The 23,059-nt window shown below is 39.3% G+C and overlaps 2 long non-coding RNA genes across 2 annotated transcripts; both read right to left on the bottom strand.

Annotated features, from left to right (window-relative positions):
• Positions 1-5,697: 5,697 nt before the first annotated feature.
• Positions 5,698-11,243, bottom strand: LOC138926593 (uncharacterized). Its single transcript, XR_011443162.1, has 5 exons — positions 11,229-11,243; positions 8,885-9,037; positions 8,136-8,814; positions 5,790-7,651; positions 5,698-5,712 (listed from the first exon to the last, which is right to left on the bottom strand). It is a non-coding gene; the product is annotated as an uncharacterized lncRNA (long non-coding RNA).
• Positions 11,244-18,196: 6,953 nt separating this feature from the next.
• On the bottom strand, positions 18,197-21,097 carry LOC138926751 (uncharacterized). Its single transcript, XR_011443378.1, has 3 exons — positions 20,670-21,097; positions 18,289-20,150; positions 18,197-18,211 (listed from the first exon to the last, which is right to left on the bottom strand). It is a non-coding gene; the product is annotated as an uncharacterized lncRNA (long non-coding RNA).
• Between the last annotated feature and the right edge of the window lie 1,962 nt (positions 21,098-23,059).

The raw sequence follows: 23,059 nt of genomic DNA, 5'->3' as shown, positions 1-23,059 counted from the left end.
CAAGGAAGCCACTACGAAACCAGCTGAATATAAGTTAACACAATACCTATTTAACAGTTGTGTATCTGCATTTTTTCTCAAATACAGTTCCTTAAAAAGTTATGATCAAAAATGTTTGTCCGGGTTATTTATTGTCACCCTGTAGAAATGAGTTTATAGAAAATGTCCCAGTTGCGGTTAATGTAAGTAACCTTTCTTGATACCTCGATAAGGTTCTATTGGGTATCCCTTGTAAAAATGTTCTCTACCGATTCAAACGACTTCGGAGGTAACTAAAAACCGCATCCCAAAAGCAACAGACCCAAATCATAGCTGTCTATTCCATTATAATAAGTGCTCTCTTCAATATTAAATTGAAAATAAACTTCATACGCGTTTGCGCCATAAGAGAATATCAAAACTATAAATCAAAAATCGTTGCTTTGATAAACACTGGTGCTAGCTTACTGCTGAACTTCTTTGCCACATTATTTACTTACGTTTTATTTACGTAAATTGTAAATTTTGGCGTTTGCTTCATGACACTGATTGATTCTTTCTTTCGCTTTCTTTCGAGCCAACAATAAAAAGTCCGGTGTTTTCAACGCTACATCGTCCGTTAAAGCATTTAATATCTTGAGTAATTCGTAATCTCGGAAACACGACGAAAATCCCGTACTCCGATGCACACTCGACTTTAAAAATGCACTTATCTGGTCGATGTTTGAATCCCAGTTTGTATGATCGCTATCAATGTACGCCCTAATTGCTGCTAGTATAGATCGGTTTACACGTTCGCTCGCCTTAGCTTGCGGTGGATAGGTAGCCGTGAATATGTGCTTGACTCCAAACCGAGTTAAAAATGCTTTAAATTGACCTGACTTGAATTGGGATCCGTTATCTGTTAAAATTGACTCCGGAACACCAAATGTATAAAACACTTGTCTATCTAGGTAGTCACAGATCCTATCGGCGGTAAACTTACGCAAAGGGTGTAGGAAATGAAATTTCCTCCCTTCTTAGACCTAGGGTAAGGTCCTAGCAAGTCGATGTTAAGTTTCTGGAACGGTCTTTCCGATACTGTGGGTTTCCCTAACGGTGGTCTCAGTATGGTGTTCGCACTCTTGCTCGTTTTACAAACGGGGCACTCAGAGACGTAGCTACGAATTTGAGTTACCATCCCTGGCCAGTATAAATATCGCTTTAGCTTCTCGATCATCTTGGCCATGCCAATGTGAGCCGAATCGGGAGGATTGTGACCTCGCGATATCACATCGTCAACTAAGTTGACTGGAACGTACAGTTTCCACGCTTATTGTTCGTGCACTTCATCTCCGCTTGATGCTTCTGTAAACAAACTAGTCGACAATTTTAAAATCCGGTAACCTGTCTTGATTGGCTCTGATCTGTTCTCGTAACTGTTGTATTGCGCTGAATTGAACTCTTCGGAATCTAAGTCAATAATAGGATAGTGGACCATCCATTAGCTCATCTATTGTTCCTTCTTCGCGACGCGACAATGCATCTGCTACGATGTTCTGTGAGCCCTTGCGGTGTTCTATTTTCAATTTGAGTCCGCGTAACTTCAAAGCCCACCTTTCCAAACGATCTCTTAAGTCTTTCTGCTTCAAAAGCCATCGCAGTGCGGCATGATCAGTGACGACTTGGAAATCCAACATAGGATATATAAAAATTCAATATAGGCTCTAAACTTCTCTATTTCTTTTATAACTGCTAAACATTCCAACATTCCGTAACGGAATAGTTGTGTTGGGCCTTCGACAATTTTTCTGACATGTATGCTATAGGCAATTACGCCGTCTTCATTCCTTTGCGCCAACACACATCCTAGCCCGTACACTTAAAAAAACGAACTGTTTCTGGAAGTCAGGCATCCGCAGAATTGGTGACGACGTCAACATCTGATTTATTTACTTATTCCACTCGAGTTTCTTGTTCTTTTTAAGAAGGTCTGTCAGTGGGGTCGCGATTGTAGCGTAGTTGTCCCCAAACCGCCTCTACCACCCTGACAATCCGAGAAATCATCTCAGCTGTTTCGCCGAGTTGGGAACTGGAAAACTGACCTTTTCTGGGTCGACTTTCAATTGGCCGTGCCCAATGACATATCCTAAATATCTAATCTCAGTCATGCAAAACTTCGACTTGGCTATATTAATTGTCAGGTTTGGCTTTCGCAAATGGCTTGCGATTTCTTCGAGTAGTTTCAGATGTGACTCGAAATCTTCTGACAAAACTAGAAAATCGTCTAAGTATACGAATACTCTCGTGCGCACGGTTGGTGGTATAACTATGTCCATTAACCTGCACAGAGTTTGAGCCGCAAAGACCAAAAGGCATTACTTTGTACTGATACAATGGTCTGTTGGGAATAGTGAAGACTGTGAACTGTGACTTCTCTTCCATTGGTATTTGCCAGAACGCGTGTTTCATATCTAGTCCCGTAATGTACCTAGCTGGTGGCAATCGACTAAGTATGCTATCCACATGAGGTAGTGGATACGCATCCTTGATCGTGAGTTTGTTTACTTCCCTGGAATCTAAATCGAACCTTGGGTCCCTTTCTAACAAGAACGCAATTGCTACTCCATCAACTCTTGGAATCCTCTATTATTCCTAATGCCAACATGTTCTCTACTTCTTTAAACATCATTTCATCTTTTGCTGGTGAGATCGGCCAATGTCGCTGCTTGACAGGCTTTGCATCACCAACATCAATGCTAAGTTCCAACACCGGTGTTCTCCCTAAACCGTTTTTTTTCATAGGAGGGCAACTGTGTTATGACTAAATCTAGCATCTGCTCTTGTTTAGTCGAAAGCGCGTGAGTTTAGGGAACTTCACGTTTTGACTCCTCTCTGTCTTCCTCAATTTCCGATACTAATTGCTCTAGTCCCACAATTTGATCTAGTAATCCGAATTGTCGCCAGAAATCTGTGCCTAACTAGACGTCTTTCTTAAGATCTAGAATTACAAAATCGACTCGATCGACTTTCTAAGATTCCGATAGATCTTCGTTCTAATTTTTGCCGTGACGTTGCATAATGCGTCGTTAGCATAATGCGTCGTCTTTGCCAATTCAATAGCTGCTTTGCCCCCTATGCAACTTATGGACGCGCCTGAGTCCAGTAACGCTAGGTATCGGTTCTTCTCTATTTCACTCCCTGTATAAAGCGTGTTATCTGAGTTCAAAATTATCGCCGAGACTAACTACTGCCGACACGTCTGAACTTCCCTCCAAAATCTCTGTATTTTTCTTTTCGACCGTCCAGTCTCTCTCTCACAAGAGTTGACGTTCCCTAGGATCCGTTCTCTTGCTTCCCCATAATTTGCCTCGCGAATATGATAGGGCTTGAACTGAATGGATCTATCCTGTAATGTTTCGTAAAGTTTGTGCTCCTTCTTGAGCGGAGACAGACTTATCGTAAGTTCTGTCTGAGTACTATTATCGTTTTCTATTGTCTTGGATGCGACGCCTTCACGTTGCTCGTTGCATCCCCTCTCTGGTTTTCCGACGGGTTGCATTTTGACATCGAGGCCCCTCATCCATAGCAAAAGATACTGCGGGCGTTGAGACAGTCTGTCAGTCGCATCTGTCTGCGTGTATACCAATTTTGTCAAATGCCTTGCAGAAATCGAGGGAAACAATTTATAGGTGGTTTTTTGTATTAAGGGCCTCTCTAATAAGATAGTCAGTAAACAACAGACTATCCACTATCGATTTTCCCTTCCAAAATCCAGTTTGGCTGTTGTGTAAGAGTTTATGTGAGCTCACAAGCCACCATAGCTTTTTGTGAATATTTTGTCTAGTAACCTAGCGAGACAGTAATTGAGGGAGATTGGGCGATATGAAGCTAGATCTGTCCTATCTTTTTCCGGTTTGAGGAGGGGTAAAATTATACTAATTTTATATTGTTGTGGTATATGAATATGTAGTATTTTGTTGTAAAGTTCAATAAGTCTGTTTTTTATGGTCGTAGGTAAGGCTTTAACCATTGGATAGTTGATTCTTTCTAAGCCCGGAGTTTTCCCTTTTAAAGAAGCCAGGGCGGAAAAAAATTCAAGGAAGGTTATGTTTTCTTCTATTGGAGCAGCTTTCTTACTTGGAGGAGGTTATAATGAGTTATTTAGAATATTATTTTTACATGTATGAAATTCGTTAGAAAACTTGTCGTCATGAGAGTCGGTCGACCAGATTGGGTAGAACACATTAGCAATATCTTGTTGATCGGTTAGGTTTTCAAGAGGATTGTTTTGAGTTTTGAATGTCAAGAGTTTTGAATGGCTTATTTTGTAACCGTTGTAACGATTGCTACAGTAGTAACCAATTATGGGGAAAGGCTGGTGTTGCGGCTGGGAGCCAGCGCACGCTATGATATCCGGCTTCGGCTCGTCGGCAAGGGGGTGTTATTTGCCAGTTCCCAGCGGTGCCCATCACAAGTATGGATCTTGATTTTAAATTGCGTGCTCGCGACAAGACATGCTCCGGTAATGAGTCCCGAAATCCCCCTATGGCTAGGGAGCTGCTATCCTTCTTCGGCTAACCCGGAGTCACCCAGGTGTTTTAGGGGCGACTCATATTTGCCCACCCTACCTTAGGTCACTCAGCCCCGCTTCATGCGAGTGACCCCTTTGTCTTTTGGCTTCTCCTACATCCTTAAACTGCCGCTGCGGCTAAAATACCGAATTTAGAACATTATAATTATTTATTGGACTAGACTAATAATGAACATCTTACAAACTATCCTCGAACGCATAACTCAAATGACGACGGACATTTAAAAAGACATTTAGGGCAAATTAACATTAACGAATTAAAACAACAAAAAAAATTTTAGGAAAAAAGGGGAAACTAAATTTTGGTCTTCTGATTGAATAAATATATATACGATTTTATATTCGGGAGATCATGCCATAAAATAAAATAATACATAAAATAGGTTTACTCACGATTTGCCTCTTTAGCATCCCTCGTCGAAAGCGCTTTCGTCGGTGATGAAAGGGGAAGTGGGGGACACTTCACAAATAAGAATTTTCTTTATAAACCTACTTATTTTACATAAAATTTAATAAGGCATGTTTTAAATGTTTACCTAATGTTTAAAAATTATTTAGCAAAAGTTTAACATCAACCAAAATTTTTCCTTTTTGTTTTTCCCACAAAACTTAAAAGTATTATTGTTATTATTAATTTTTTTCTTTTTGTTTTAAATAAATTTATCCTTTGCTAGTTTAAAAATTTTCGCCGTGGTGTCGGGGACCAAAACAATAAGGGCACATTTCTCTTATCTTTTTGCTGGTGGGGCTAAGCATATACCTCACTCTATTGGACTGGGGAAGAACTTGGTCGTCAAATACTTATGACTTCTGACGCACCATGGTTAGTAGAATTTTCCACCAACCATCACTGAACAACACAAAAAAAATATATGGACCGATTCTCCTTGTCTTCGATGGCCTTGTCGCCGGTGCAACCGCCGGTTTACTCCCGCTCGGAGCCCCTCGTCGCGATGAACTAAACACCAATCTTCCCTCTTGTCCGTTCGCTCGTTTGTCTCACAGCGAACTCGCGGGCGGTACCCGATCGGAAGTGCTGGTCGCTGCTATATGCCCGGAGATGCTGATCTGCGACGTCGGTCCCACCGGAACGCCCGGAGTCCTCCTTTTTCTTTTCGGCCTCCAATGTGTCTGCTGGTGTTTCCGCTCTGGCCGGCCACCTAGTAACAGACCCAACATAAACGCACCATAAAAAACTGCCCTCTAATTATTTGCTTTTTTTCATTTCCACACTCACTCAGGTTTTACGAAGCTGACACTAGGACTCGAATCTCGAATCCAACAAACAAAAGACTTGCAAAGATTGGGTTTTCTTTTTTTTTTTTTTATCTTCCATTAGTTGATATAACCGTCTGCTCTTATGTAAGGCTGGTTAGGGAATGCTCTCCCCAAATCTCTCTAGCCAGACCGACGCGGGATTTAAGGCGGGCAGCCTCCTGGAGTCCACAAATGGCGAACTCCTGGATTTAATTATTCCAGGCGCCTCCTCATTCTATATAACCCATTATCTCCCACAGATGGCGCACCTTCCTGCCTAATGCGGCGCATAGGTGTCGCTTTCTGCTATGGCAAGTGGTACACTGTTTTTAACTCACGTCGAAAAAGGGCATTCTTTCTCCTGAAATCTATTTTGTTCTCTTTGGTCATATTTCTTTTAAGTAACTTCCATGCTTGTTTTTTTGATTTGCAGAAGGTTTGAAGAGTTTTGTTCCACCAGGGCGTCCTTTAGGTAACTGTTGGGAAGGCCATTGGAATGCGCAGATGTGCACTGCTAAGTATTATTTTATTTGGGCTTATTGGGGTTTTTATTAACAGGTTGGTTACGATCGGTAGGTGATCGCTTTAGGTTTATTTTTAGGTGGACTGAGTACGAAATGAAGACTACTAACATTTAAGATAGCTTTAGGTTGGAGGTATGTTGATATTATGTTAATTTTTTTCCTAGAGCATATTTCAATAATAGAGCGTCAAAGTCGAATCCTAAGATGATTTCTTTAATGTTTAAACTCTATTGTTTTGTGTATTAGAATTGCCACACCAGAATTGCCATTAGAATTGCCACATTGCATAACTTTTAGGGACAGCATAAATATTGCTTTGCATTAGGTGTGTCTCTTGTAAGGTTATTATTGGGGGGCTGTCTTTATTTATCAGAGTCTGAAGTTCCTTAAAATTTCCAAAAATCTTCAACAAAATATGTCCTTGACGCTTGTATGAGCACTCCCGGTCATTTCATAGCTTCCAAGGAATGGGACGAAATGATTCAGTGGTTTCCAGGTGGACTAGGATTTATGGTAACCTAAAAACATAATCATTTGTGTATGAAGTGAATAGCTTCCTCGCGTACACCATTTCACGACAAAACAAATTAGCCTGTGGATGGTACCCTAGATTACAGCACTAAAAAGCTCCGACTTGAGATAGTATGCGACTGTATTTACAGATTCTTTATTATATTATTTTAAACATGCAATTATCAAGTATATATTATGTGATTGCTTTATTAAAATTTATGTTTCCAGTCAAAAGTTTTATGTACTGTGATAAATGCTTGACATTCAACATAGAATGTATCGTTATTTTGCCCAAGCTAGTTTCAATTTGACAATCTTCTTGTTTCTTGGAATCTTCATTATCATCTCCACATTCCATGAACTGGTCAAAATCTCTTTCAGACTTCTCTAATATATATAAATAATTTTTAAATTGTTCAAACGATATGTATTGCATGTTGGGGCATTGTTGTCTCATTGTTAGGTGATGTTCACATCGAGTATCGAACATCCAACGACGTGGAGCTAGCGACTTGATTTGAGTGTATTCTAAATTTTCTTTAATGTAAGTTGGTTCGTTGTTTGTGGTTATTACTAAGGTGCTACAAAATAATGCATCCTGAATAAGCTGTGTTAGTTTTGGTAGATTAGTAAATTCATTAAAAATTTTGCTAAAGGTGCCTGTATTGTGGCATTCCAATTTTTTAAACTTGTCCAACATTGTTGGAGACATAAAAGCAAATCGAATATTTTGTAGGATTTTAGCTGTGCTGGATCTGCGACATGGCCACAAATGATTAAGCCACATAAAAGCACTGTATAATAACTGAAACGACACAAAATAGAAGGTTTTTTTACGTCAAAGAAAAACAAGAAAGGAAAGCTAACTTCGTGCGTTTCCGAAGTTGATATACCCTTGCAGTAAAGATCGGATATATATAGCAAAAATCGGATAAAGTTGGCCGATACTCATATGAATACGAAGATTTAGTTGGCCGATCCCTATCCCGGTAATTTGTTAGATCAGTTGACTTGAAGTACAACCCATAGAAAAGATAATCTCTCTAACTTTAGAAATACCAAAGTTTTGGCATTTCCGATCAATGAGTTATAGACAAATGGACAGACAGACAGAGAGACGGACACGATCAACTCAGGAGTTGGTCCTGATCAAGAATATGGGGTCGGAGAAGTCTCATATACTGCGTTGGACTTTTGACCAGAATTAGAATACCCTCTGCAAGGATATAAAGTAATATAAACTATATATATAAATAAATAAAAAGAGTTTTAAAAATAAAATGGTATACTTTTTTGTTACTTCCTTTTCCTCCTTATTAACTCACCTCCATTTCTGAGTTTACTGCCAAAGAGCTGGATGCTAGAAAATGGCACACCTGATTTTCATTAAGGCAAAGAAATTCACGACTGGATAGTATTATCAAAGTCGCTTTGGATATGCGGCTAGCCATCAATTCGTTAATTTCATCCAGTTCATAGGCGTGGCGCTCTTCAAAAATTATATTAAATGCTGAAAAATTAGTATAGATATGACTATTTAGAACGTTCCAGGCATGCTCAAGAAGCTCAGTTATTTCCAAATATGATGCAGCTCTGAGAACTTCGGGCATATTAAGCATGGGTATTTTTCCCATTTCCGAAATCATCCATTGATAAACATTACTAAAGCCATTTGGAGACAATTGACGTGTGGAAATATTCAACATATTTTTTTCCAAATTTTTAAACATTTGTTTTGAGTAAAGTTTTAAAATGATTGCGTGGCACATGAAATAATGATCCCTTATATTTATTATAGTGTCAGTGTGTTTATTGTCTTGAATGTTTTTTACCACAACAGTGGCTGGTGAAACTTTGTGCGTCAGTAAAATTATGTTGTCTTCTTTGTTTCGTTTTACATTGATATCACCTAAACTTTTTTGCACCTTGGAAAGCAACCTACATTCGTTTTCAAATTTTGAATAAGTCCTTTAGAAAAAAATAATAATAAGAATTTAATATCACATTAAATGAGTAGTTCGATTACTTCATAACTTACATGCGAAAGTGTCCTGGCCGTGGCTCATTGGAGAGTGTAGTTAAATATGGACGACTTTTGTGCATTTTGCTGATATTTCATATATGTATGTCTAACTTTGTTACGATGATTGTTTGAATCAGAAATTGTTTGAATTGGTTACTTTGTTATTACCTAAAATATTTTTACATACACTAAACTAAAACAAGAAAGGAAAGCTTCGGGCGGAGCCGAAGTTTATATACCCTTGCAGTTAAAACCGGATATATATCGCAAACATCGGATGAAGTTGGCCGAACCTTATGATTACATCACAATAAAACCAATTAATTACGATGAAAAATCTAAAAAAAAGTCCCAAGCTTCTATCTTCAAAAACACGAAAGTTGGGTCATTTCCGATCGTTCAGTTATATGGCAGCTATAAGATATAGTCGGCCGATCCTTATGAAATTTGGCATGTCGTAATGTGTTGCCAAGAGTAGCTTGGCTCGTGTCAAATTTAAACTCTCTAACTTTAAAAACACCAAAGTTATACCATTTCCGATCAATCAGTTATATGGCAGCTATAAGATATAGTCGGCTGATCCGGGCCGTTCCGACTTATATACTGCGTGCAAAGAAAAGAATGGTGTGTGCAAAGTTTAAAGTCGATAGCTTTAAAACTGAGAGACTAGTTCGCGTAGAAACAGACAGACGGACATGCTCATATCAACTCAGGAGGTGATCCTGATCAAGAATATATATACTTTATAGGGTCGGAGATGTCTCCTTTCCTGCGTTGCACACTTTTGGACAAAATTATAATACCCTCTGCAAGGGTATAATAAATATAAACATCTTATAAATACCTTGAGGATTTCCAAGTGTTTTGAATGGCAAGAAACGAATCAATCCTGAATGGCAAACAAAGTTCGGCTATATTTATTTTCACCACTTATTATTCTTCAAGATTAAGAACAAAATATTATAAGCTGTATTTGTAGACAGAACCTTTAGGCGCAAGTTACCAAATGGAGGGAGTGGAGTGGTTTTGAAGGTGTTTTAGTGGTGTAAGTATTTTACGATTTGAATTATATTGAGACCAATGCCTTTGGATTCTAATGATGATCTGAGTATATTCTCCCGAAAGGTTTTACAAAGAAGTTTAAAGTAAGACAAAGAATGAATGTGTATAGGCTGCAAAAGTGCCTAGCTCAGCAATGGGCCGGATACTTGTGCTTGCGATGATCCTCCTAGTCAGCATACGACCGGGCGCTGACCGTATTGGGTGTCATCGAGGTGTAGACACGATGTGCAGTGGCAATAGGTGACCGTGACTTCACTGGCTAGTGACGTCGTCGGTAACTCCTCCCCTCCTAGAGTGAAGTGACGGCCAGAGTGAAGGCATGGTCGACACGAGTTGCAGTGTTGTTTCAGGGGTAAAAAGTGTTGTTGGTTGTTTTTTCTCCTGATCAGGATTGAGATTATTGCCATTGTGGCTATTCCTTACCAATAGTATGTAAAGGCGGTCTTCGATCGCTGTCTCGCTAATCTCGTTCATTATCGTAAAATTTTTATACCCTTGCAGAGGGTATTATAATTTTGGTCAAAAGTGTGCAACGCAGTGAAGGAGACATCTCCGACCCTATAAAGTATATATATTCTTGATCAGGATCACCTCCTGAGTTGATATGAGCATGTCCGTCTGTCCGTCTGTCTGTCCGTCTGTCTGTTTCTACGCGAACTAGTCTCTCAGTTTTAAAGCTATCGTCTTGAAACTTTGCACACACCATTCTTTTCTTTGCACGCAGTATATAAGTCGGAACGGCCCGGATCGGTCGACTATATCCTATAGCTGCCATATAACTGATTGATCGGAAATGGTATAACTTTGGTGTTTTTAAAGTTAGAGAGTTCAAATTTTAGGTGAGAGCTTTTTTTGGCAACCTTATACGACATGCCAAATTTCATAAGGATCGGCCGACTATATCCTATAGCTGCCATATAACTGAACGATCGGAAATGACCCAACTTTCGTGTTTTTGATGATAGAAACTTGGTACACATTCTATTTTTGGTCAGTTTATCCGATCTACCAAAATTCATAACGATCGGTTGACTATATCTTGTAGCTGACATATAACTGTACGATCGGAAATGGTTTTTGGTAGAAATACCAACTTTGGTATTTTTGAAGATAGAAGCTTGAGACTTTTTTTTAGATTTTGTATTGTAATAAATTGGATTATATATTCATATTCCCATAAGGATCGGCCAACTATATCCGATGTTTGCGATATATATCCGGTTTTAGCTGCAAGGGTATATCAACTTCGGCTCCGCCCGAAGTTAGCTTTGCTTTCTTGTTTTTATTCTAAAGTTACGTTCAAGAGTTCGTTGAATTCACCAATATTGCCTCTGTACATAATAACGTTGATAGTAGTGGGACAGTCTTTTATTTCTAATAGGCCTGTACCGGTGAAGTTGAATTTTTCAGCACACGAAGAAATTATTAGGATGTTGATTAGGACGATGCTTACGCCCTCTGATTGCCAGATCCGTTACTCCTGGTCGGTTTCCTTTGCCCCGAATGTCGCTGGTGTTCCTGATAAGATTTCCGCCAAAGTCTTATCAGGACTTTGATTTATTTTGAGACTTGGGATCCGAAGTATCTTCCCCGTGGCATAGGTACACTATCGCAATTTGTTTAACCTTTTCTTTTACGTAATCTAATTTTGTTTATAGGTGGTATATGTTAGTATTAATTGTGGGTTTTTGGATTAAGAAAATTATTTTGGCTCGTTGGCTATTGTTTCAGTGTTAAATATTTTATATAATTTGATATCGTTTTCTAACTCAAAGTTCTGTTTCTTTATAAAAATTCGAGTATATTCTATTTCTTTCGTATTAAAAATGAATTTTAGTTTGATGAGGAGATTGCTCTCCGCTATGTTTTTAATATTATTGGTTAGTACACTCTTATTAAAGTTAATACGATTAAAAAATTAAAGAAGATGAATCTGTTTTTGGGTTTATACAGGGTGACAATAAATAACCCGGACAATTTTTGAAGCAATCTATTATAAATGTATTATGATGCTGACCTTAAAAAAATGCATTTATCGATAGCTTGTACTTTTCTAATACAAATATATATACATTTTGGTCTGCTAAAGCTCCAGGTACCTATGCAATAATCGAGCGCCGTCAATTTGAGCAGTCTTTAATGGTTTTGGGAGGAATATGCGCCACTGGCAAAACACCCCTTGTTTTCATCGATCAAGGGGTCAAAATCAATAAGGAAGTGTACCGCCGGGACGTTTTGGAAACTGTTGTGCTTCCTTGGGGCCAGCAGCACTTCGGTGATACGGAGTGGACGTTTCAACAGGATTCAGCGTCAGCCCATAGAGCCAAATTGACTCAGGACTGGTGCAAAGCCAATTTCCCGGACTTTATCACATGCAGTGAATGGTCACCTTACTCGCCAGATCTTAATCCGATGGACTATAGTGTGTGGTCTATTTTGGAGTCCAGGGCATGTGCTTAATGCCACATAAGTTTGGAGGCGCTGAAGCAATCATTGCTCCGAGAATGGGATCGATTATCGGAAGAACCTCCTGCGGCCCATTGCGCTAAATTTCCAGAAACGTTTAGGGCTCTGCATCGCAGCCCAAGGAAGCCACTACGAAACCAGCTGAATATAAGTTAACACAATACCTATTTAATAGTTGTGTATCTGCATTTTTTCTCAAATACAGTTCCTTAAAAAGTTATGATCAAAAATGTTTGTCCGGGTTATTTATTGTCACCCTGTAGAAATGAGTTTATAGAAAATGTCCCAGTTGCGGTTAATGTAAGTAACCTTTCTTGATACCTCGATAAGGTTCTATTGGGTATCCCTTGTAAAAATGTTCTCTACCGATTCAAACGACTTCGGAGGTAACTGAAAACCGCATCACAAAAGCAACAGACCCAAATCATAACTGTCTATTCCATTATAATAAGTTCTCTCTTCAATATTAAATTGAAAATAAACTTCATACGCGTTTGCGCCATAAGAGAATATCAAAACTATAAATCAAAAATCGTTGCTTTGATAAACACTGGTGCTAGCTTACTGCTGAACTTCTTTGCCACATTATTTACTTACGTTTTATTTACGTAAATTGTAAATTTTGGCGTTTGCTTCATGACACTGATTGATTCTTTCTTTCGCTTTCTTTCGAGCCAACAATAAAAAGTCCGGTGTTTTCAACGCTACATCGTCCGTTAAAGCATTTAATATCTTGAGTAATTCGTAATCTCGGAAACACGACGAAAATCCCGTACTCCGATGCACACTCGACTTTAAAAATGCACTTATCTGGTCGATGTTTGAATCCCAGTTTGTATGATCGCTATCTATGTACGCCCTAATTGCTGCTAGTATAGATCGGTTTACACGTTCGCTCGCCTTAGCTTGCGGTGGATAGGTAGCCGTGAATATGTGCTTGACTCCAAACCGAGTTAAAAATGCTTTAAATTGACCTGACTTGAATTGGGATCCGTTATCTGTTAAAATTGACTCCGGAACACCAAATGTATAAAACACTTGTCTATCTAGGTAGTCACAGATCCTATCGGCGGTAAACTTACGCAAAGGGTGTAGGAAATGAAATTTCCTCCCTTCTTAGACCTAGGGTAAGGTCCTAGCAAGTCGATGTTAAGTTTCTGGAACGGTCTTTCCGATACTGTGGGTTTCCCTAACGGTGGTCTCAGTATGGTGTTCGCACTCTTGCTCGTTTTACAAACGGGGCACTCAGAGACGTAGCTACGAATTTGAGTTACCATCCCTGGCCAGTATAAATATCGCTTTAGCTTCTCGATCATCTTGGCCATGCCAATGTGAGCCGAATCGGGAGGATTGTGACCTCGCGATATCACATCGTCAACTAAGTTGACTGGAACGTACAGTTTCCACGCTTATTGTTCGTGCACTTCATCTCCGCTTGATGCTTCTGTAAACAAACTAGTCGACAATTTTAAAATCCGGTAACCTGTCTTGATTGGCTCTGATCTGTTCTCGTAACTGTTGTATTGCGCTGAATTGAACTCTTCGGAATCTAAGTCAATAATAGGATAGTGGACCATCCATTAGCTCATCTATTGTTCCTTCTTCGCGACGCGACAATGCATCTGCTACGATGTTCTGTGAGCCCTTGCGGTGTTCTATTTTCAATTTGAGTCCGCGTAACTTCAAAGCCCACCTTTCCAAACGATCTCTTAAGTCTTTCTGCTTCAAAAGCCATCGCAGTGCGGCATGATCAGTGACGACTTGGAAATCCAACATAGGATATATAAAAATTCAATATAGGCTCTAAACTTCTCTATTTCTTTTATAACTGCTAAACATTCCAACATTCCGTAACGGAATAGTTGTGTTGGGCCTTCGACAATTTTTCTGACATGTATGCTATAGGCAATTACGCCGTCTTCATTCCTTTGCGCCAACACACATCCTAGCCCGTACACTTAAAAAAACGAACTGTTTCTGGAAGTCAGGCATCCGCAGAATTGGTGACGACGTCAACATCTGCTTTATTTACTTATTCCACTCGAGTTTCTTGTTCTTTTTAAGAAGGTCTGTCAGTGGGGTCGCGATTGTAGCGTAGTTGTCCCCAAACCGCCTCTACCACCCTGACAATCCGAGAAATCATCTCAGCTGTTTCGCCGAGTTGGGAACTGGAAAACTGACCTTTTCTGGGTCGACTTTCAATTGGCCGTGCCCAATGACATATCCTAAATATCTAATCTCAGTCATGCAAAACTTCGACTTGGCTATATTAATTGTCAGGTTTGGCTTTCGCAAATGGCTTGCGATTTCTTCGAGTAGTTTCAGATGTGACTCGAAATCTTCTGACAAAACTAGAAAATCGTCTAAGTATACGAATACTCTCGTGCGCACGGTTGGTGGTATAACTATGTCCATTAACCTGCACAGAGTTTGAGCCGCAAAGACCAAAAGGCATTACTTTGTACTGATACAATGGTCTGTTGGGAATAGTGAAGACTGTGAACTGTGACTTCTCTTCCATTGGTATTTGCCAGAACGCGTGTTTCATATCTAGTCCCGTAATGTACCTAGCTGGTGGCAATCGACTAAGTATGCTATCCACATGAGGTAGTGGATACGCATCCTTGATCGTGAGTTTGTTTACTTCCCTGGAATCTAAATCGAACCTTGGGTCCCTTTCTAACAAGAACGCAATTGCTACTCCATCAACTCTTGGAATCCTCTATTATTCCTAATGCCAACATGTTCTCTACTTCTTTAAACATCATTTCATCTTTTGCTGGTGAGATCGGCCAATGTCGCTGCTTGACAGGCTTTGCATCACCAACATCAATGCTAAGTTCCAACACCGGTGTTCTCCCTAAACCGTTTTTTTTCATAGGAGGGCAACTGTGTTATGACTAAATCTAGCATCTGCTCTTGTTTAGTCGAAAGCGCGTGAGTTTAGGGAACTTCACGTTTTGACTCCTCTCTGTCTTCCTCAATTTCCGATACTAATTGCTCTAGTCCCACAATTTGATCTAGTAATCCGAATTGTCGCCAGAAATCTGTGCCTAACTAGACGTCTTTCTTAAGATCTAGAATTACAAAATCGACTCGATCGACTTTCTAAGATTCCGATAGATCTTCGTTCTAATTTTTGCCGTGACGTTGCATAATGCGTCGTCTTTGCCAATTCAATAACTGCTTTGCCCCCTATGCAACTTATGGACGCGCCTGAGTCCAGTAACGCTAGGTATCGGTTCTTCTCTATTTCACTCCCTGTATAAAGCGTGTTATCTGAGTTCAAAATTATCGCCGAGACTAACTACTGCCGACACGTCTGAACTTCCCTCCAAAATCTCTGTATTTTTCTTTTCGACCGTCCAGTCTCTCTCTCACAAGAGTTGACGTTCCCTAGGATCCGTTCTCTTGCTTCCCCATAATTTGCCTCGCGAATATGATAGGGCTTGAACTGAATGGATCTATCCTGTAATGTTTCGTAAAGTTTGTGCTCCTTCTTGAGCGGAGACAGACTTATCGTAAGTTCTGTCTGAGTACTATTATCGTTTTCTATTGTCTTGGATGCGACGCCTTCACGTTGCTCGTTGCATCCCCTCTCTGGTTTTCCGACGGGTTGCATTTTGACATCGAGGCCCCTCATCCATAGCAAAAGATACTGCGGGCGTTGAGACAGTCTGTCAGTCGCATCTGTCTGCGTGTATACCAATTTTGTCAAATGCCTTGCAGAAATCGAGGGAAACAATTTATAGGTGGTTTTTTGTATTAAGGGCCTCTCTAATAAGATAGTCAGTAAACAACAGACTATCCACTATCGATTTTCCCTTCCAAAATCCAGTTTGGCTGTTGTGTAAGAGTTTATGTGAGCTCACAAGCCACCATAGCTTTTTGTGAATATTTTGTCTAGTAACCTAGCGAGACAGTAATTGAGGGAGATTGGGCGATATGAAGCTAGATCTGTCCTATCTTTTTCCGGTTTGAGGAGGGGTAAAATTATACTAATTTTATATTGTTGTGGTATATGAATATGTAGTATTTTGTTGTAAAGTTCAATAAGTCTGTATTTTATGGTCGTAGGTAAGGCTTTAACCATTGGATAGTTGATTCTTTCTAAGCCCGGAGTTTTCCCTTTTAAAGAAGCCAGGGCGGAAAAAAATTCAAGGAAGGTTATGTTTTCTTCTATTGGAGCAGCTTTCTTACTTGGAGGAGGTTATAATGAGTTATTTAGAATATTATTTTTACATGTATGAAATTCGTTAGAAAACTTGTCGTCATGAGAGTCGGTCGACCAGATTGGGTAGAACACATTAGCAATATCTTGTTGATCGGTTAGGTTTTCAAGAGGATTGTTTTGAGTTTTGAATGTCAAGAGTTTTGAATGGCTTATTTTGTAACCGTTGTAACGATTGCTACAGTAGTAACCAATTATGGGGAAGGGCTGGTGTTGCGGCTGGGAGCCAGCGCACGCTATGATATCCGGCTTCGGCTCGTCGGCAAGGGGGTGTTATTTGCCAGTTCCCAGCGGTGCCCATCACAAGTATGGATCTTGATTTTAAATTGCGTGCTCGCGACAAGACATGCTCCGGTAATGAGTCCCGAAATCCCCCTATGGCTAGGGAGCTGCTATCCTTCCTCGGCTAACCCGGAGTCACCCAGGTGTTTTAGGGGCGACTCATATTTGCCCACCCTACCTTAGGTCACTCAGCCCCGCTTCATGCGAGTGACCCCTTTGTCTTTTGGCTTCTCCTACATCCTTAAACTGCCGCTGCGGCTAAAATACCGAATTTAGAACATTATAATTATTTATTGGACTAGACTAATAATGAACATCTTACAAACTATCCTCGAACGCATAACTCAAATGACGACGGACATTTAAAAAGACATTTAGGGCAAATTAACATTAACGAATTAAAACAACAAAAAAAATTTTAGGAAAAAAGGGGAAACTAAATTTTGGTCTTCTGATTGAATAAATATATATACGATTTTATATTCGGGAGATCATGCCATAAAATAAAATAATACATAAAATAGGTTTACTCACGATTTGCCTCTTTAGCATCCCTCGTCGAAAGCGCTTTCGTCGGTGATGAAAGGGGAAGTGGGGGACACTTCACAAATAAGAATTTTCTTTATAAACCTACTTATTTTACATAAAATTTAATAAGGCATGTTTTAAATGTTTACCTAATGTTTAAAAATTATTTAGCAAAAGTTTAACATCAACCAAAATTTTTCCTTTTTGTTTTTCCCACAAAACTTAAAAGTATTATTGTTATTATTAATTTTTTTCTTTTTGTTTTAAATAAATTTATCCTTTGCTAGTTTAAAAATTTTCGTCGTGGTGTCGGGGACCAAAACAATAAGGGCACATTTCTCTTATCTTTTTGCTGGTGGGGCTAAGCATATACCTCACTCTATTGGACTGGGGAAGAACTTGGTCGTCAAATACTTATGACTTCTGACGCACCATGGTTAGTAGAATTTTCCACCAACCATCACTAAACAACACAAAAAAAATATATGGACCGATTCTCCTTGTCTTCGATGGCCTTGTCGCCGGTGCAACCGCCGGTTTACTCCCGCTCGGAGCCCCTCGTCGCGATGAACTAAACACCAATCTTCCCTCTTGTCCGTTCGCTCGTTTGTCTCACAGCGAACTCGCGGGCGGTACCCGATCGGAAGTGCTGGTCGCTGCTATATGCCCGGAGATGCTGATCTGCGACGTCGGTCCCACCGGAACGCCCGGAGTCCTCCTTTTTCTTTTCGGCCTCCAATGTGTCTGCTGGTGTTTCCGCTCTGGCCGGCCACCTAGTAACAGACCCAACATAAACGCACCATAAAAAACTGCCCTCTAATTATTTGCTTTTTTTCATTTCCACACTCACTCAGGTTTTACGAAGCTGACACTAGGACTCGAATCTCGAATCCAACAAACAAAAGACTTGCAAAGATTGGGTTTTCTTTTTTTTTTTTTTATCTTCCATTAGTTGATATAACCGTCTGCTCTTATGTAAGGCTGGTTAGGGAATGCTCTCCCCAAATCTCTCTAGCCAGACCGACGCGGGATTTAAGGCGGGCAGCCTCCTGGAGTCCACAAATGGCGAACTCCTGGATTTAATTATTCCAGGCGCCTCCTCATTCTATATAACCCATTATCTCCCACAGATGGCGCACCTTCCTGCCTAATGCGGCGCATAGGTGTCGCTTTCTGCTATGGCAAGTGGTACACTGTTTTTAACTCACGTCGAAAAAGGGCATTCTTTCTCCTGAAATCTATTTTGTTCTCTTTGGTCATATTTCTTTTAAGTAACTTCCATGCTTGTTTTTTTGATTTGCAGAAGGTTTGAAGAGTTTTGTTCCACCAGGGCGTCCTTTAGGTAACTGTTGGGAAGGCCATTGGAATGCGCAGATGTGCACTGCTAAGTATTATTTTATTTGGGCTTATTGGGGTTTTTATTAACAGGTTGGTTACGATCGGTAGGTGATCGCTTTAGGTTTATTTTTAGGTGGACTGAGTACGAAATGAAGACTACTAACATTTAAGATAGCTTTAGGTTGGAGGTATGTTGATATTATGTTAATTTTTTTCCTAGAGCATATTTCAATAATAGAGCGTCAAAGTCGAATCCTAAGATGATTTCTTTAATGTTTAAACTCTATTGTTTTGTGTATTAGAATTGCCACACCAGAATTGCCATTAGAATTGCCACATTGCATAACTTTTAGGGACAGCATAAATATTGCTTTGCATTAGGTGTGTCTCTTGTAAGGTTATTATTGGGGGGCTGTCTTTATTTATCAGAGTCTGAAGTTCCTTAAAATTTCCAAAAATCTTCAACAAAATATGTCCTTGACGCTTGTATGAGCACTCCCGGTCATTTCATAGCTTCCAAGGAATGGGACGAAATGATTCAGTGGTTTCCAGGTGGACTAGGATTTATGGTAACCTAAAAACATAATCATTTGTGTATGGAGTGAATAGCTTCCTCGCGTACACCATTTCACGACAAAACAAATTAGCCTGTGGATGGTACCCTAGATTACAGCACTAAAAAGCTCCGACTTGAGATAGTATGCGACTGTATTTACAGATTCTTTATTATATTATTTTAAACATGCAATTATCAAGTATATATTATGTGATTGCTTTATTAAAATTTATGTTTCCAGTCAAAAGTTTTATGTACTGTGATAAATGCTTGACATTCAACATAGAATGTATCGTTATTTTGCCCAAGCTAGTTTCAATTTGACAATCTTCTTGTTTCTTGGAATCTTCATTATCATCTCCACATTCCATGAACTGGTCAAAATCTCTTTCAGACTTCTCTAATATATATAAATAATTTTTAAATTGTTCAAACGATATGTATTGCATGTTGGGGCATTGTTGTCTCATTGTTAGGTGATGTTCACATCGAGTATCGAACATCCAACGACGTGGAGCTAGCGACTTGATTTGAGTGTATTCTAAATTTTCTTTAATGTAAGTTGGTTCGTTGTTTGTGGTTATTACTAAGGTGCTACAAAATAATGCATCCTGAATAAGCTGTGTTAGTTTTGGTAGATTAGTAAATTCATTAAAAATTTTGCTAAAGGTGCCTGTATTGTGGCATTCCAATTTTTTAAACTTGTCCAACATTGTTGGAGACATAAAAGCAAATCGAATATTTTGTAGGATTTTAGCTGTGCTGGATCTGCGACATGGCCACAAATGATTAAGCCACATAAAAGAACTGTATAATAACTGAAACGACACAAAATAAAAGGTTTTTTTTTTCTTTCAAAGAAAAACAAGAAAGGAAAGCTAACTTCGTGTGTATCCGAAGTTGATATACCCTTGCAGTAAAGATCGGATATATATAGCAAAAATCGGATAAAGTTGGCCGATACTCATATGAATACGAAGATTTAGTTGGCCGATCCATATCCCGGTAATTTGTTAGATCAGTTGACTTGAAGTACAACCCATAGAAAAGATAATCTAACTTTAGAAATACCAAAGTTTTGGCATTTCCGATCAATGAGTTATAGACAAATGGACAGACAGACAGAGAGACGGACACGATCAACTCAGGAGTTGGTCCTGATCAAGAATATGGGGTCGGAGAAGTCTCATTTACTGCGTTGAACTTTTGACCAGAATTAGAATACCCTCTGCAAGGATATAAAGTAATATAAACTATATATATAAATAAATAAAAAGAGTTTTAAAAATAAAATGGTATACTTTTTTGTTACTTCCTTTTCCTTCTAATTAACTCACCTCCATTTCTGAGTTTACTGCCAAAGAGCTGGATGCTAGCAAATGACACACCTGATTTTCATTGAGGCAAAGAAACTCACGACTGGATAGTATTACCAAAGTTGCTTTGGATATGCGGCTAGCCATCAATTCGTTAATTTCATCCAGTTCATAGGCGTGGCGCTCTTCAAACATTATATTAAATGCTGAAAAATTAGTATAGATATGACTATTTAGAACGTTCCAGGCATGCTCAAGAAGCTCAGTTATTTCCAAATATGATGCAGCTCTGAGAACTTCGGGCATATTAAGCATGGGTATTTTTCCCATTTCCGAAATCATCCATTGATAAACATTACTAAAGCCATTTGGAGACAATTGACGTGTGGAAATATTCAAAATATTTTTTTCCAAATTTTTAAACATTTGTTTTGAGTAAAGTTTTAAAATGATTGAAATGATAAGATGAAATGAATGATTAAGATGATAAAATCATCTTATAAATACCTTGAGGATTTCCAAGTGTTTTGAATGGCAAGAAACGAATCAATCCTGAATGACAAACAAAGTTCGGCTATATTTATTTTCACCACTTATTATTCTTCAAGATTAAGAACAATACATTATAAGCTGTATTTGTAGACAGAACTTTTAGGCGCGAGTTACCAAATGGAGGGAGTGGAGTGATTTTGAAGGTGTTTTAGTGGTGTAAGTATTTTACGATTTGAATTATATTGAGACCAATGCCTTTGGATTCTAATGATGATCTGAGTATATTCTCCCGAAAGGTTTTACAAAGAAGTTTAAAGTAAGACAAAGAATGAATGTGTATAGGCTGCAAAAGTGCCTAGCTCAGCAATGGGCCGGATACTTGTGCTTGCGATGATCCTCCTAGTCAGCATACGACCGGGCGCTGACCGTATTGGGTGTCATCGAGGTGTAGACACGATGTGCAGTGGCAATAGGTGACCGTGACTTCACTGGCTAGTGACGTCGTCGGTAACTCCTCCCCTCCTAGAGTGAAGTGACGGCCAGAGTGAAGGCATGGTCGACACGAGTTGCAGTGTTGTTTCAGGGGTAAAAAGTGTTGTTGGTTGTTTTTTCTCCTGATCAGGATTGAGATTATTGCCATTGTGGCTATTCCTTACCAATAGTATGTAAAGGCGGTCTTCGATCGCTGTCTCGCTAATCTCGTTCATTATCGTAAAATTTTTATACCCTTGCAGAGGGTATTATAATTTTTGTCAAAAGTGTGCAACGCAGTGAAGGAGACATCTCCGACCCTATAAAGTATATATATTCTTGATCAGGATCACCTCCTGAGTTGATATGAGCATGTCGGTCTGTCCGTCTGTCCGTCTGTCCGTCTGTCCGTCTGTCTGTCCGTCTGTCTGTCCGTCTGTCTGTTTCTACGCGAACTAGTCTCTCAGTTTTAAAGCTATCGTCTTGAAACTTTGCACACACCATTCTTTTCTTTGCACGCAGTATATAAGTCGGAACGGCCCGGATCGGTCGACTATATCCTATAGCTGCCATATAACTGATTGATCGGAAATGGTATAACTTTGGTGTTTTTAAAGTTAGAGAGTTCAAATTTTAGGTGAGAGCTTTTTTTGGCAACCTTATACGACATGCCAAATTTCATAAGGATCGGCCGACTATATCCTATAGCTGCCATATAACTGAACGATCGGAAATGACCCAACTTTCGTGTTTTTGATGATAGAAAGCTGGCACTTGGTACACATTCTATTTTTGGTCAGTTTATCCGATCTACCAAATTTCATAACGATCGGTTGACTATATCTTGTAGCTGACATATAACTGTACGATCGGAAATGGTTTTTGGTAGAAATACCAACTTTGGTATTTTTGAAGATAGAAGCTTGAGACTTTTTTTAGATTTTGTATTGTAATAAATTGGATTATATATTCATATTCCCATAAGGATCGGCCAACTATATCCGATGTTTGCGATATATATCCGGTTTTAGCTGCAAGGGTATATCAACTTCGGCTCCGCCCGAAGTTAGCTTTGCTTTCTTGTTTTTATTCTAAAGTTACGTTCAAGAGTTCGTTGAATTCACCAATATTGCCTCTGTACATAATAACGTTGATAGTAGTGGGACAGTCTTTTATTTCTAATAGGCCTGTACCGGTGAAGTTGAATTTTTCAGCACACGAAGAAATTATTAGGATGTTGATTAGGACGATGCTTACGCCCTCTGATTGCCAGATCCGTTACTCCTGGTCGGTTTCCTTTGCCCCGAATGTCGCTGGTGTTCCTGATAAGATTTCCGCCAAAGTCTTATCAGGACTTTGATTTATTTTGAGACTTGGGATCCGAAGTATCTTCCCCGTGGCATAGGTACACTATCGCAATTTGTTTAACCTTTTCTTTTACGTAATCT

Source organism: Drosophila bipectinata, chromosome XL (assembly GCF_030179905.1).
Source record: "Drosophila bipectinata strain 14024-0381.07 chromosome XL, DbipHiC1v2, whole genome shotgun sequence".
Classification (NCBI taxonomy): Eukaryota; Metazoa; Arthropoda; class Insecta; order Diptera; family Drosophilidae; genus Drosophila; species Drosophila bipectinata.
This window is presented reverse-complemented; position numbering and strand designations above follow the sequence as displayed.